At 35.5% G+C, this 16,483-nt stretch overlaps 1 protein-coding gene across 2 annotated transcripts in view; it reads left to right on the plus strand.

Moving 5' to 3' along the window:
* The window catches only part of LOC117168706, a 172,461-nt gene that overhangs the window by 107,143 nt on the left and 48,835 nt on the right, over window positions 1-16,483 (plus strand). The window lies entirely within an intron of this gene.

Consider the following 16,483-nt stretch of genomic DNA (forward strand, 5'->3'; position numbering starts at 1 on the left):
TTTGAACTATTATATGAACGTTTTTAGTGGCAGGTATGGCAAAAAAAAGTTTTCCATGGGTTTCGCACAAATTTGTGAGCTACCTGTGTAGTCATGAAGTCATTAGAAAATGAAAGATTTAAAAATAGGCTTGTGACTCAGTTAAATGAATGAAGGCTTGTGACTCTTGAAATGAACCTGCAAATCTCATATTTGTGCTATCATTCTACAAATAGTTACATGACAATGGAAAACATGTGACCAACTTTCATTAATTATTCAATTATGTAATATTTTGTTCTGCGAAATTTATGCCGTCAAATTTGGTTTTTTTCTCATCTTTTAAGTTCTTTTGTCTTATGAAGAGGAATTAATCATGACCACCCAAATTAATGTGCCTCTTTTTTCCAGTTAGTTAGAACTGTTGATATGATCCAAATAATCAATACTGATTAAATAGACCATATTCCCTTTCTAATATGTCCGGTGATGGCCCGAGGCCTCTTTTGTCGGGGGTTCAGCACCATTGGTTTCTCGTCTGTAATCTGTCAGAATGACACCCTACGTAGGGGCATTAGGACAGAGCAACGGACTGTAGGACCAGGGGCCGAAGCCCAAGATCGATTCAACTTTTCTCGATAGTAGTATGTCAGAATAATGGCGTTATTCTGACACACCGTTAGGTGTGCCGGATGAAGACCGAGTGAAGATAGTTTTTGCGTTTTAATAATCTTTATTGTTCGTAATAAGACAATACAAAATATGACTTTGCACAGAAATTCTTTCTTATCAGGTACCTAATTTCCTAAAAGGGAAGCTTGCTTGACCCTGTCTAATTTCATTTGTAATACTGTTACATTAATAATAATACTGTGCGTTTGTTGAATTAGTGGTACTTGTTAAGGCAAAAATGGAGCGAAAAAGACCTATGAGTACAAATCTTAAACCTAAATCTTAAATCTAATAAACTGTACAAACAAAATAGATGTAGTTAAGACGTTGTGGCTATATTTTTGACCACGCAGGCAATTATTATTTTATAAGTATGTGATAAGGTATCCTATACTTCATTTTAAAAGGCATTTCATCCTTCTGTATTGGTTTGACTTCCTGGAGTTCCGGTAGGCTCATTCGATTATTAAAAAAGTCATTTATTAATTTACTAATGTAGTCTGATATAAGTGGAAGTTTTAATTGCTTATGAAGATCAATATTTGTAGCTCTAGGAGAGGCATTAGTAATCATTCTGACAATTTTATTTTGAAAGCATTGAAGTTTATGTATGATTAAATTGCTCGTACTGCTCCAAGCTGGGGCGGCATATAAGAGCATGGGTCTAATTATCATTGTGTATAAAAGAGTTTTGTTTTTAAGGTTTAATCTACTTTTTCTACAGAGTAGGCAGTAGAGCATGCGTAGCATTTTTTGTCCCTTTTTAATAGAATTATCAATGTGAATATTGTGGCTAAGTTTAAAATGTAGCATAAGACCCAAGTATTTTGCCATACTTCGGCGTTCCATGATTCTATCAAGAATTTCAAAATCAGGTAACTCTATTTTTCTTTTCTTGGCACAGTGATTCTAACATTTTCTTGTGAAAAGAATAAGTTCAGTTTTCTCAACATTGACACTAAGCTTCCACTCATGAAAATATTTTAATACTGCATTTGTAATTTCCTGCAGCTTTTTCAGAGTTCTTATGGGACTCCAAGAAGCCGAATAAAGTGCTGTATCATCAGCAAATAATGAGATCCTAATCCCTTCTAGCGTCGGTATATCATTAATATAATATAGAAAAAGGAGTGGCCCCAGGATGGAGCCTTGGGGAACCCCTGCGTTAATGCTTTGCTCTTTTGATGCGGTATCGAAGGCTTTTTCAAGATCCAATAGAACCATGGCGGTTGAGATGTTTTTGTTAAAATTGGTGCTAATATGGTTAATAAGTTTAATTAGTTGCTGTACTGTGCTTCTGTTTCTTCTAAATCCAAACTGTTCTGAGATTAGTATATTATTTCGCATTTCAAAGTTCAACATTCTATTGTAGAGTATTCTTTCAAAGAGTTTTGCAAGCGTGGGAAGTAGACTAATTAGTCGATAGCTTGCTGGAAATAGCTTTGTCCTTTCCAGGCTTGTGAAAAGGTATAATGTTCGCAGTTTTCCACATTTCAGGGAAGTAACAGAGCATTAAGCAGGTATTAAAAATATACATGATTTGAACGAGAGCCTTTTTTGGTAAATTCTTGAGCAAAATATTTTGAATAGTATCCCTTCCCGGGGCATTCCTAGAACCTGTTCTCATGATCGCTTTTTTAATCTCTTTAGGGGAGGTTAGGTCTACATCTTTCATATCAGAAGGAACATGCGCAATCTCTCTGTATTTATCGCTAACAAGCTTATCAGTGTTTGGGTTTCCCATATCTTCGGTAAGATGATGGACAGATTCATAATGCTCTGCTAGGATTTTTGCTTTATCTATATTGGAAAAAGCAAGTCCGCTCCTGAATTATTTTTAACTGTAAGATTTTCAAGTTTATTATTCCAATTGTAATTGTAGAATCTAGCAGTTTCTTTATTAATTTTATTGGCAAGTTTATTATGTATTTTTTTTATTTCAAGACTAGCTGTCCTTTGAGCTATTTTGCGTAGAGCATTTATATCTTTTTTAAGTTGTTTTATGTAATCTGGTACACTTTGGTGATAACTTCCCAACTTTTTTACAGGTATGGCGTTTTTTGTGCCATTTAGGATAACACTGGTAAGCTTCTTAACGTTACAATCTACGTCATCTACAGTGTTCATGTGCGAATTTATGCTTAGTTCTCGATTAATTATTTATCTAAATTTGTCCCAATCAGCGAGTTTATAATTAAAATATTCAGTCTCGACATATGAAATATTGCTTATATGATTAAGTGTAAATATGATAGGTGAGTGGTCGGAGTTTAATTCATTATATGTATTTATCTCTATTTCAGAATTAATGTTTTTTAAAAGCCCTATATCAACGATACTAGGAAGCCCTGTTGAGTAAGGATAAAGTGTGAATTTATCTGGATGTAATATTTTAAGCATATTTCTGAGAGCAAATGAATAGAGAATTTTACCGTTTGAATTACCAAATTTGCAGTTCCAGGCAGTGTTCTTGGCGTTAAGATCACCATATAGTAGGACTTTATTTCCTAGTCTAAAAATAATCTCTAAGTCTTTTATGTTGATTTTAGATCTTGGAGGGTTATAAGCAGAAACAATAATTGTATTATCACAAAGTTTAATTGCAACGCACTCGGTAGTAATCGCGTTTAGTGCAAGTTCAGTAAAGTTAATTATGTCCCTAACTAAGATAAGTACTCCTCCTGCTGCTTTCGCATTATCCCTATCTTTTCGTATCACAGAATATCCTGCCATATTAAAATTAGCCTTTGGTACCAATTTGGTTTCATTGATTAACATAATGTCAACCTTGTGGTCTCTGAGAAATTGCGCAAGTTCCCTATAATTGCCCCTGACCCCATTGGCATTCCAATGTCCTACAGTTAATGAGGTGATTGTCCTACTAGTTGCAATCATTTTGCATTAAATCTGTGAAAACTTTAAGTCTATCGAAGTCGTTATTGCACGTAGCCAGTCTAGCATTTAAAGATTTAACTAGGCACAACATCCTACCTAGGTTACACAGTTCGTTGAGCTTCTTGATTTTCGTTGCCAGGTCCTGGAATTCTTTCATTTCAGGCGGGAGGTTGTTGGTACTTTGGCTGGCTGAATTTGTAGCTGAGTCAATTTTACGTTCTTCACGTACCACTGGGGTATTCCATGCTCTCGTCCTGGGTTGTCCAAGCGCCGGATATGAAGTATATGTCCTTGGAGGTGGAGCTGCGATTTTGCTTCGTTCAGAGTGTGCGATTCGTTTTGCAGTCCTCGCTCCAATTTTTTCCAGTAGTTGGACATAGTTTGGGCATTTTACGTCTTTTGCTTGGTGTACTCCGCTACAGTTGCTGCATATTTTTGGATCTTCTTCATTCCGTTCACATTTTTCAGTGAGGTGTGCGTCTGCGCAGTTGACACATTTCGGATTGTTCTTGCAATGGCTAGTGCCATGTCCAAAGGCTTGGCACCTGCGGCACTGGGTAACACGTTTGCCGTGTCTGTATTTGTCCCAGTATATTTTCACTAGGCACAGGTATCTGACGTTTTTCACTACTCGAAGGTCTTGATCAGGTGGTATGGTAACTAAGTAGTTTGGGTGAATCGTAGGTTTCCTCTGCTGCATTTTTAAGAGTTTTACAGTTTTGACACCTTGTTTTTGAAGGTCTTCCTGGATCTCTTGTGTGGAAAGTATTGGTAATCCTTTGATGACGAGGTGCCTCAATTTTTCCTCCTTTAAGGGGTGGGTGAAGTATGCAGTGTTGTTTGCATCTAATTTCGTCTTGATTGCCATGTAGTCTGCTTTGTCGGCTGCTGTTACTGATAATCCCTTCTTTGTGATATTGAAGTATGTCTTTTTGGAAATTGAGCAGTCATTAATTTCCTTTATAACCAGTGAGTGATTGTTGATTATATCCCTGATGACAATGGGTGGTATACATTGTCTGACAGGTTTCATTCCAGTTGTTCCGGTGGGCTTAATGTTTGTGTCTTTGTCAGTGGAGTCCCCACTATCCCCTGCTTTCGAGTGCAAGAGGCGTAGACCAAACTCCTCTCAACGGGGAAGGACGCACGCCGAACGCCTTCGCCTGCTCCAGAAGTGTACGTAGAATTTTCCTTCGACAAAGTCTATACATAGACTGGTACGAGACGATATCCAAATGCCCAATTAATTCTAATCGATAATTACTTGAGTGAAGATAATGGAACGAACGCGTGCTTTTACACACAATGCGCCGTGGCTCGCCTCGCCTCGCTTCTCTCAACCCATTCCGTTTTTGGACCCGCGCACCATAGCTCGCCTCGAGTCTCGCACTCTGGCTAATGTGAGTAGAGAGGGGATACTCGTTCGTGAGCTGCTTCCTACCATCGTCCGTGGCCCGCGCGCAAGTGGCCTTCTGGTGTTTCGAGTGCGTTTCGACAGTTCTACGCTCAATCTCTCTTCTCCGCTTTACAACTTATTTTTATTAACTAATGCTACAATTTAATTATGGAATACTGTAAGGTAAGAATAGTTGATATTACCTTGATATTAACTATCTAAATATTGATATTTGTAGTCATTAACATGTGATAATAAAGCAAGGCTCATCGAGGTGAGAGCTGGGAATTGAGATCTGGAAACAGACACTTGTGACTATACTTCTGAGTCAGAATTTTCAGCTCTCCCTTTTTATACATTGAGGATGTATATCACAGTTAAAAAATGATATCCAAAAACGTGATCGATATGATAATTTCAGTTTTACATGAAGCACATTCAAAATAAACGTTGTGTAACCGATATCGCAGCTGTGAACTAAACTATATAGAGTAACTTTCATGAAAAAAATAAGGCATTATTCTTACATTAAAAGAAATTGATATTTGAAACAAATAAATTCCTTTCTGTATAGGAAAAAGTACACTGTAAGATTCATAATTTCGCACAGTAAAGCTGTGGTTTAAAGCATGGTATTCACGCCGTCAAGTTAAAATCAATCACGCATACAGTTTTTGTTAGGTCTTAAGGGTGTGAATGTATCTACCAAATATAAAAATGTGCTGTAAGAAAAGAATTCTTTCAAGTTGCAAATCTAAAAGGTCTGTACAATTTTCCATATGTGAAACAATTAAATGGGTGTTTGGTACCACACTATTCGGAGGTGGTTTAACACCCTAAAACCATTTCGGTTACGTAAGATAAAATACGTGTCACTTAGTTTTTCGAGTATTACAACATATGTGAGAACAAATAAAATCGAAGGGCTCTGATGGCTTCAAGACAAACGAGGGTTTCGTCGGACTGTCCTTATAGTTTCATCGTAGCCTGTGACCACCCATCTCAGGGTCGTGAGACGTGACACACAGGGTATCCCGCCAGAACTGTAGTTAATTTTGTGGGAGGGGGGGGGGGGGGGGGGGGGGGGGGCGTTGTGCACAAAAAAATAAGCAAAAAAGTCCCCAAAATTTTCTTGGTCAAATGCTTTTTCTGGTCACAACAGAGGGTACAAGTTGTATGTACTTGTGAGCATGTGTGGCTACAAACTTTTGTTAATATGAGATTGTTGCAACAAATAAGAATAATGAAATATGTTTAGAAAAATTCAGATAAACGGAAATTATAAAAACATTTATTACAAAGGCAAGAAAATACAAAAAATTACAACTACGAAAAATGTGTTAATCTAAACAATTAAACTTCATATTCATGTCGCTTTCCGACTAAAAAGTGCACCCAAGGAGCACGCCTTAATTTAAGAGGTTGTAATAATGATTTTTTATTATGATAGAACATTTTTTAATCACAATACAAGATTATTATATTTTAACGAGAAGTGCAATATCACACACATGATCACAAGTACATAAAACTTGTACCTCTGTTTTGCCCAGAATAAGCATCGGACCAGAAAAATTTTGAGGAACTTTTTTGCTTATTTTTTGGTGCACAACCCCTCCACAAAATTAACTACAGTTCTCGCGGGACACCCTGTATATGTGAACATCTGTGGAGAAAGGGAGCCAACGCGCGGTAGCTTCATTTTACAGAAGGAGGGGTTGAAGAGGCCTTCTAACACAGGAACTCCATAAAAGGGTCTCACTTTGCGGTTAGATAACAATTGGAATTTTTTAGATATAGGAATAATATTTTTTATTATGAAAAATCAAATAAGAAATTAAAGATTTGTGTAAAAAACTAAAAATAGGTTTTTTCCGCATTAGGTCCCTTCCTTCGCGAATGGCCACACGTGCGCACACACACACACACGCGCACGCACACAAATTTAATTTAAATATTAGGATTGGAAATCTGTGTTGGAAATATTTTTCTTTGCAATATAAGAATACTTTCTCAAATGTCGCTGTACTGAAATTCATAGAAAAAATTATGTCACAAAGGAATCAGATTGTGGTAGATTTTTGTTAAGATTGCGTAGCATGCATTATTTGCAAAATGCCTTACACTGAGTGTATTACCTGTACAAGTGTACATATGTTAAAAAATTATATTAAAAATACCGTGACTACAGCAAATTCCATGTTATTTTTTATGTAAAAATATTAAAGTAATACAAAGCGAAAAACTGTTGCAACAATATTCTACATTTGAAAGTTGATCCAAGCTTCGCATAGTGTGATCGTTTTTGCATCATAGTGGTGCCATAGTGTGATAGCAAACGTGTTATACCAGCTCTACTGCGCCAAGGCAAGTTCGAGGCATCTGTTTACATTATCGATGTAAATATTGCTAGCGATTAAGTTCCAGCGATCGTGCTTAATTCGACTAGAGCTAATTTTTTAAAACATTTATTTAATCTTCACACATTGTAATTATTTAATCAATTTTCATAAATCGCTGTTTGAACTAAGATGTATTTTGATTTTGACCTTTTTTCTACAAGTCAATTTGTTTACGGTGTGAACTAAGAATGTCTATTCGATAACTCTTTTCTATGTTGCTTTGAAAATTCAGAAAAACGTTAAATTATTACAACTATATTAATCTAAAAATTTAAATATTGACCTATTTTCTATCAGTCAATTTGTTTACCGAATCAACTAAAAATGTCTATCCGATATTTTATCTACCCGTCAATTTGTTTACGTAGTCAACTAAGAATGTAGGTCTATCAAACCAGCACCACACAAACGAAATTCGAAATTTCTTTGTGTCAGAATTTTGGGCTTTTTTTGGGCTGTATTGCCGATTCTTGGGCTCCACTACTTTTTGTGAAGTGGAGGTGCTGACTTGAATCAAGCCAGCACCTCCACTATATACAAATTAAAAGAACAAAAATCAAACATGTCAGAATTTTGGACTTTTTTTGGGCTCTTGAACGCGCCAACAACCGATTTCCAAAAACCACCCCTACTAAAAATAAAACTACCCCCTATGTTACAGCTCAAATTCGGAAAAAACAAAGAGAATCAGAATTTCGGGCTTATTTTGGGCTCCCGAATGCACGAAAAAAAATTCAAAAACTACCTCCACCTTCAAAAAACCACCCCTTTGTGAAAAATAAAATTTGCAAAACCCAAAATGCACCAAATTTTGGGCTTATTTAAGGGTCTTGAATGCACTAAACAAAAATTCAGAAAAACTACCACTATGTACAAAAACACGAACCCAATAAAAAAAACTGAAACCTTGATGTTGGTATTTTTGAACAACCCAGAAAGAGTGTTATGGACAAAAATATGCTTGATTGTTAACAAGGGACTGTTTTTTAACGTTAAGTGTTGGGGACCAAAGAACAGAGTGGGTATTTTTAAGAAGCCCAACAATCATAGACGTTGTGTTTCATTATATCCCTCGCAAACAAATTAACCATTAAAAAAAAAGTTTTGTTTGTACGTTTTTCTGTTTTCGTTTTTGTTTAAAAATGTAGAACCCTGAGTATTTTAACCTCCACTTCTTTTGAGCATGAGGTTATAAACAGAAAATTAAAATTTTTGACGTTATTTGGACTTTTATCATCAATGACAGTTTATACGTCTACAATTTTACTTCATCAATAATAATTTTATTCTACATCATACAGCCTTAAGAAAGATACAAAGCCGTGTCGAAACGTTGGCATTATGTATCGACACTTTTGTTTTATTTTAAAATAAAATCTGTATAAAAATGAACGGATGAACAAAAAATAAATCCTTCCTTCTCTTAAAGAAATTACATCATAGACTCTACTGACACTGGAAAATTCTCAAAAGTATCATTTTTTGACAAAGTCATATATACGTGGTGGAGTATTTTCGAGGTGCCCAAAAGTCGGAGTCTACATTGACACTACAAAATTGTCAAAAATATTATTTGTTCACAAAGTCATACATACGTGGTAGAGAAGGATTTATTTTATATGTTAAGGGTTGAAGCCCCAAAATCGAAGTGGGTATCCGCGAAGTGCCCAAAAATCAGAGACTCTTCTGACACTGGAAAATTCTCAAAAAATAAGAGCCAAAAAATTAGAGTGAATATTTTCGAGGAACCTAAAAATCGGAGACTTGATTCCCACAAGAAAATTCCCTAATAGATTTTTTCTGACAAAGTCATATATACGTGTTAGAGAGGGATTGATTTTAGACGTTAATGGTTGGAGCCCGGAAATCGGAGTGCGTATTTGCGAGAAGCCCAAAAATGGGAGACTACATTGACACTAGAAAATTCTTAAAACTATTATTTTTTGACAAAGTCATATCTACTTGGTAGAGAGGGTTTATTTTAGACGTTAAGGGTTGTAGCCCAAAAACTAGAGTGGGTATTTTCGTGTAGTCCAAAAATCGGAGACTACACTGACACTACAGGATTCTCAAAAATATTATTTGTTTTGACAAAGTTATATATACGTGGTACAGAAGGGTTGATTATGTACGTTAAGGGTTGAAGCCGAAAAATCGGAGTGGGGTGTTGCGAGGAGCCCAAAAATGGGAGATTACATTGACACTAGAAAGTTCTGAAAAATATTATTTTTTGACAAAATCATATATACGTGGTACAGAGGGGTTGATTTTAGACGCCAAGTGTTGGAGCCCAAAAATCGGAGTTGGTATTTTCGAGGAGCCTAACAATCTATTACTACATTTACACTATGAAATTCTCAAAAATATTATTTTTTGACAAAATCATATATACGTGGTAGAGAGGGGTTGATTTTAGACGTTAAAGATTGGAGCCCAAAAATCGGAGTAAGTATTTTCCAGACTCCCAAAAACCAGAGGCTCTACTGACAACTGGAAAATTCTAAAAAATATTATTTTCGACAAAGTCATATATACAGGGTGTAAAGGGGATGATTTAAGTCGTTAAGGGTTAGACCCTAAAAATTGGAGTTGGTAGTTGCGAGGAGCCCGAAAACTAGAGACTCTACTGACACTGGAAAATTCTCAAAAAGATTATTTTTGATAAAGTCATGAAAACGTGATAGACAAGGGTAGATCTGAGACGTTAAGATTGGAGCCCAAAAATGGGAGTGGGTCTTTTCGAGGAGTCGAAATATCAGAGACTCGAGTTCCAATAGAAAATTCTCAAAAATATTATTTTTTGATAAAATCATATATAAGTAGTAGAGAGGGGTTGATTTTAGACGTTAAGGGTTGAAGCCCAAAAATAGGAGTGGGGTGTCGCGAGTAGCCGGAAAATCAGAGACTACATTGACGCTAGAAAATTCTATAAAAGCTTCTTTGACAGTCATATCTACGTGGTAGAGAGGGGTTGATTTTAGACGTTAAGGGTTGGAGCCCAAAAATCAGAATGGGTATTTTCAAGGAGCACACTACATTGACACTACAAAATTGTAGCCCAAAAATCGTAGTGAGGTTTTGCGAGGAGCCCAAATATCAGAGACTACTGACCCTGGAAAATTCTTAAAACTATTATTTTTTGACAATGTCATATATACGTGGCAGAGAAGGGTTGATTTTAGCTGTCAAGGGGTGGAGCAAGAAATTAGAGTAGGTATTTTAGAGGAGCCTGAAAATCGGAGACTGGATTGACAATACAAAATTCTCAAAAATATTATTTGTTGACAAAGTCATATATTCATAGTAGAGAAGGGTTGATTATGTGCGTTAAGGGTTGAAGCCCAAAAATCGGAGTGGGGTGTTGCGAGGAGCCCAAAAATCAGAGAATCTACTGACACGGGAAAATTCTCAAAAGTATTATTTTATGTCAAAAAATCGGAGACTAAAAATATTATTTGTTTCGACAAAGTCATATATACGTGGTAGAGAAGGGTTGATTATGTACTTTAAGGGTTGAAGTCCAAAAATGGGAGTGGGGTGTTGCGGGGAGGCAAAAAATCAGAGAATCTACTGACACTGGAAAATTCTCAAAAGTATTATTTGTTGACAAAGTCATATCTACGTGGTAGATATGGGTTGATTTTAGACATTAAGGGTTTGAGCCAACAAATTAGAGTGTATATTTTCGAGGAACCTAAAGATCGAAGACTCGATTGACGCAAGAAAATTCGCTAAAAGATTTTTTTTGACACGTTAGAGAAGGGTTTATTTTATACGTTAAGGTTTGAAACCCAAAAATCGGAGTGGGTATTTTCGAGGAGCCCAACGATAAGAGAAAACATTGATACTAGAAAATTCTCGCCAACATTATTTTTTGACAAAGTCATATCTACGTGTTATAGAAGGGTTGATTTTATACATTAAGGGTTGAAGCCTAAAAATCGGAGTTGGGTGTTGCGAGAAGCCAAAAAATCAGAGACTCTACTGACACTGGAAAATACTCCAAAAATTATTTTTTGACAAATTCATGTCTACGTGGTAGAGAGGGGTTCATTTGAGACGTTAAGGGGGTGAGCCCAAATATCAGAGAGGGTATTTTCGAGAAGCCCCAAAAACAGAGACTACATTGACACTAGAAAACTCTCAAAAAGACTATTTTTTGACAATTTTTCATATACATGGTAGAGAGGGGTTGATTTTAGTCGTTAAGGGTTGAAGCCCAAAGTTAGGGGTGGGGTATTGCGAGGAGACCAAAAATCAGAGACTCTACTTCACTGGAAAATTCTAAAAAGTATTTATTTTTGACAAAGTCATATCTACGTGGTAGAGAGGGGTTAATTTGAGACTTTAAGGGTTGGAGCCCAAAACTCGGATTGGGTATTTTCGAGAAGCCCTAAAATCAGAGACTAGATTGAATCTAGTAAATTCTCTAAAAGGTTTTTTTTTACAGTCACATATACGTGGTATAGAGGGGTTGGTTTTATACGTTCAGGGATGGAACCCAAAAATTAGAGTGGGTATTTTCGAGGAGCCCAAAAATTAGCGTGGGTATTTTCGAGGAGCCCAAAAATCGGAGACTACATTCACACTAGAAAATTCTCAGAAATATTATTTTTTGACAAAATTATATCGACGTGGTAGAGAGGGGTTTATTTTAGACGTTAAGGGTTTGAGCCCAAAAATTAGAGTTGGTATTTTCGAAGAGCACAAAAATCAGAGACTACATTGACACTAGAAAAATCTCAAAAAGATTATTTTTCGACAAAGTCGTATATACGTGGTAGAGAAGTGTTAATTTTAAACGTTAAGGGTTGAAGCCCAGAAATCGGAGCAGGTATTTTCGAGGAGCCCTAAAAGCAGAGATTCGATTGACGCTAGTAAATTCTCTAAAAGATTTTTTTTACAGTCATATCTATGTGGTAGAGAGGGGTTGATTTTAGACTTTAAGGGTTAGAGCCCAAAAATCGGAGTGGGTATTTTCGAGGAGCCCAAAAATCAGAGACTCAATTGACACTAGAAAATTTTCTAAAAGTTTTTTTTTGACAGTCATATCTACGTGGTAGAGAGGGGTTGATTTTAAACGTTAAGGGTTGAAGGCAAAAAATCGGAGTGGTTATTTGCGAAAAGCCCAAAAATCAGAATCTACTGACACTGGAAAATTCTCAAAAATATTATTTTTGACAAAGTCATATACACAAGGTGTAAGGGGGATTTCTTTATTTATTTGAGAAATAAGAAAGCCCAACAGTTCAAAGAACCAATTCGAGGGCTAGAAATACGTGCAATGTACAGTAATAGATATATAAACATGTGACCACGAAAGTAGGCTTTTACATTGTGTTCGTGTGTTCAAAAATGCATGCAAATTATTTAAGAATTTTTCTAGAGACAAGTAAAATAAATCAATATTCTTATTAATTAACATGGCTTTGTTTGCAGAATTACACATATTGAAAATCGGTGAGGTATTATTCCTAGAATTTGAGAAATAAAACATAGCCGAGTTTCTAGAGTTAAACTGCGGTACATTTATTGGTATACATGCAAGTAATTATTGTAAGTTTTGTCCTCCTTAAAGGCTAGGTATTTACGGAAACGTCTTTGACAGCTTTCAATAGCATCTATATGCTTTTTTGTATGCGGGGACAATATGATAGACGCATATTCAAGTTTGGATGTAACCAGTGAGAAAAATAGTATCATTAGCGGTTTTGTGGCTTTAAAATGTGTAAATTCTCTCATAAGAAAGCCAAGAGATCTATTTGCACCAGTAACTAATTCGTCTTTGTAGTAATTAAAGGTCATAGGCTATCTAATAAAATACCTAGATCTCTATGTACCTCAACCCTTTCCAGTTCAATGCTGCCAATGGAGTATTTATAAAGCAGTACTACATTTTTATTTGAGAACGATAAAGTTTTGCACTTTAAAGTATTTAGATTTAAATTGTTCAATTTACACCAATTCATGAACAAATTTACATTAGCTTGAACATTTAAGCAAGAGTTGAGATTAGCAATTGGCAAATACATTTTGAGGTCATCTGCATACACCAGGTGATTACAATTCAAAGCAGATGATACATCGTTCATAAATATAAGAAAAAGTAGTGGTCCCAAATTGGAACCTTGAGGAACTTCAGATGAAGACAGAAACGGAACAGAGGAATAACCGCCAAATTGAACCATATAATGCCTATCAGTAAGATACGATGTTATAAGGAGCAAGAGTTTGTGGAGAATTTCCATTTTACGAAGTTTATCAAGTAATAGAGCATGGCCAACTTTGTCAAAAGCTTTAGAAATATCTGTGAAAATAACATCAACCTGATCATACTGGACAAGGAAGTCCTTTATATTCTGCGTAAATACAAGTAGATTGGAAGTGGTAGATCTCTGGGGAATAAAGCCATGCTGAAATGTTGATGTATTTTTTGCAATAAGGGTATATATAATATCGTACAGGCATACTTAAAAAACTTTACAAAACGTATTTAAGATAGTAATAGGCCTATAGTTAGTAACTTCAAATTGCAGTCCTTTTTTAAATAAAGGACAGACTCTAGCTTTTTCCGTTCTTTAGGATATATACCACTTTCCAATGCTAGATTAAAGATTTGTGTAAGAATTAGGGTAAATACAAATTCACAATCCCAAACTACAAAAGCGAGAATTATATCGGGCCGAGCAGTAATTTTACTTGGTAACTTTTTCACTGATTTTGACACAGTACTTTCGGAAAATTGAATATTGTCACCCATTCGTCGCTGATACGCCCACCTAGTAATAACGTAGGAACCCTGGTATTCTATTAACACGCTTTGATCTATTGAAATACGACCAAAATGAAGATGGTTCTAAGACTATGTTTATCTCTGCTCTCTGCGTAAAACCAGCAAATGCAACTTCAATACGTTTTTTAATACTAGCAAGTAGCTTTTTGAACATAACAAGATAGTAAGGGTAATGCTTAGAGTCATGTTTAGCTTTAAATTTATTTTTCAGTGTAATATCAGTTAATATATCATAGGTATACCATGATGGAAAACGCTCTACGAATTTATTTAATTTGAATAATGGAACAGTTTTGTCAATTAGATCATAAACGTGTATATAAAGAGAAGAAACTGCTTGCTCGGGCATATCACAAAGCCATAGGGATGTTGAATCATTGTTGTTTAGACTCATGTAAAGTGAATTGAAGTCAGCTTTTTTAAAATTATACCTTATGAATTTGGAGTTATCGACAAATTTTTGTGTGGAATTCTTATTTTTTTATATATAAATAAAGCTGTAAGCATAATAGTAGATGGTACATATCCTCTGGTAGGATAGGAGCAATAACTTTATTAATTCCGACTTCAAAGTTAGCAAAAACTAAATCAATATAACGATTATTACAATTTCCAATTGAATTAAATTGCTTTAATTCAAAGTATTCACAAAAATAGGTGAATAAAGCTGCTTTATTAGCAGGCTTGATATTAGTAAAATGATTTTTGAAGTTGGGAATATTAAAGTCTCCCAGAATATTAATTTTATGGTTAGAAATTTCGCGAGTAGATACAAGAGCTAGAAGAATCCTCTCAAAAATTTGGACTGAGACGACAGGTGGAATATAAATTATTGTTATAATCACTCGTAATGCTGAGAAATAAATTGTTGCCCCTATAATGTTAATTAAAAGCACTGCTTGAATTACAGCAGAAAGATTAATTTTTACACAGTTGTATATATTTTTAATTGAAAGAAGGACACCACCACCAGTCTTATCTACTCGGTCATCCCTAAAAACCTGAAATACATTCGAATCAAACACCTAAGCGCTGTTAATAGATAGTTTTAGCCAAGTTTCTGTGAAGGCAATAATGTCTTAATCATAAATATCAGGGGACTTGGTTAAATGTAGCAACCTACTAATAATACCTCTACCATTCTGGTAATATAACCTTACAGATGGAACGGATGACGTTAGGGTGTCATTTGCTGGGTTTTCTTGACAGGAACTATTACGGGGACGTCGTTTCTGTAAGTTATCCGGAGATCCTTCTCTCCTCTGGCAAGATGTTCGTCCAGTATCTTCTTCTGCTCCTTGAAATTGCGTTATTGCATCAATGTTTGATCTCGGGAAATTCGATATTCCTTTATTGCATCCGGAATCGAGTTCTTTTTCTTCATCATGACATATACTCGAATCATTAATGAGGCATCTGCTTCTGACCGAAATATGACCTTGACAGGACGTGCTAGGGCCTGGGATCACTGTCCAATGCGAAAGACACGAATAGTGTTAGAGGAGATTGATATAGATGGAATTATTAGTTTAATCACTTCAATGACCTGAATGATATCACTGCTTGAAGGAGAGACCCTCCCTTCAGTCTCAATTTCGGGTAAGTTAAATATTAAAATATTTTTCTTACGTGCATTACGCAGGCTTATTTCCTTAATGCAGGATTCCACATCACATCCTTCTTGGTTTGAGAGATCATGGTGTTGGCTGGATGAAATTTTATTTATCTTTTCTTCAACTTCATTAATCCTATCAACAGAACTATTATTTTCACAAACTTTATTTTCATGTTCTGTTAAACGCATATCCATTTGAGATCCGTAGAAAAAACATTTTCAATTTTAGAAGAAAGATTGTCAACAGAGATACGCATTTTCTCAAAATCACTTTTTAGTTCTGTGTGAATCTTTTCGTATTTTGTCTTCATAAAACTTTTTAGGTCATCAAGCATAGATTAAAGTTTCCTAGTGCTAATAGTTATCGAACTTCCTCTATCATCGTCAGTCGGGGAGTTTGATCTAGAACTGCAGCAACGTTGAAAAATGCCATCAGCGCTGTATCTAATCTTTGAAGCACACACATTGTGCTAGCGGGAAGGACATCCCTTGCATTCTACGAATCCATCATCAAGATTAATCTGTTACTTGCATTTCTCATAAGTACAGAAGTTGTTAACAAGCAGGTTTTCATTGCGAGTGTTATTGTTTACAGCCATTATCACAGCTGATTTTATTTATAGACACAGTTGAATTTTACAGGATCTGGGATATTATATTTTTGTGAAAGTAAAAACACGAAATTAATAAAAAACATATTTGGCTTTAATTCACGCTAACGTAAAATAAAA

The sequence above is a fragment of the Belonocnema kinseyi genome, chromosome 3, assembly GCF_010883055.1.
Source record: "Belonocnema kinseyi isolate 2016_QV_RU_SX_M_011 chromosome 3, B_treatae_v1, whole genome shotgun sequence".
NCBI lineage: Eukaryota > Metazoa > Arthropoda > Insecta > Hymenoptera > Cynipidae > Belonocnema > Belonocnema kinseyi.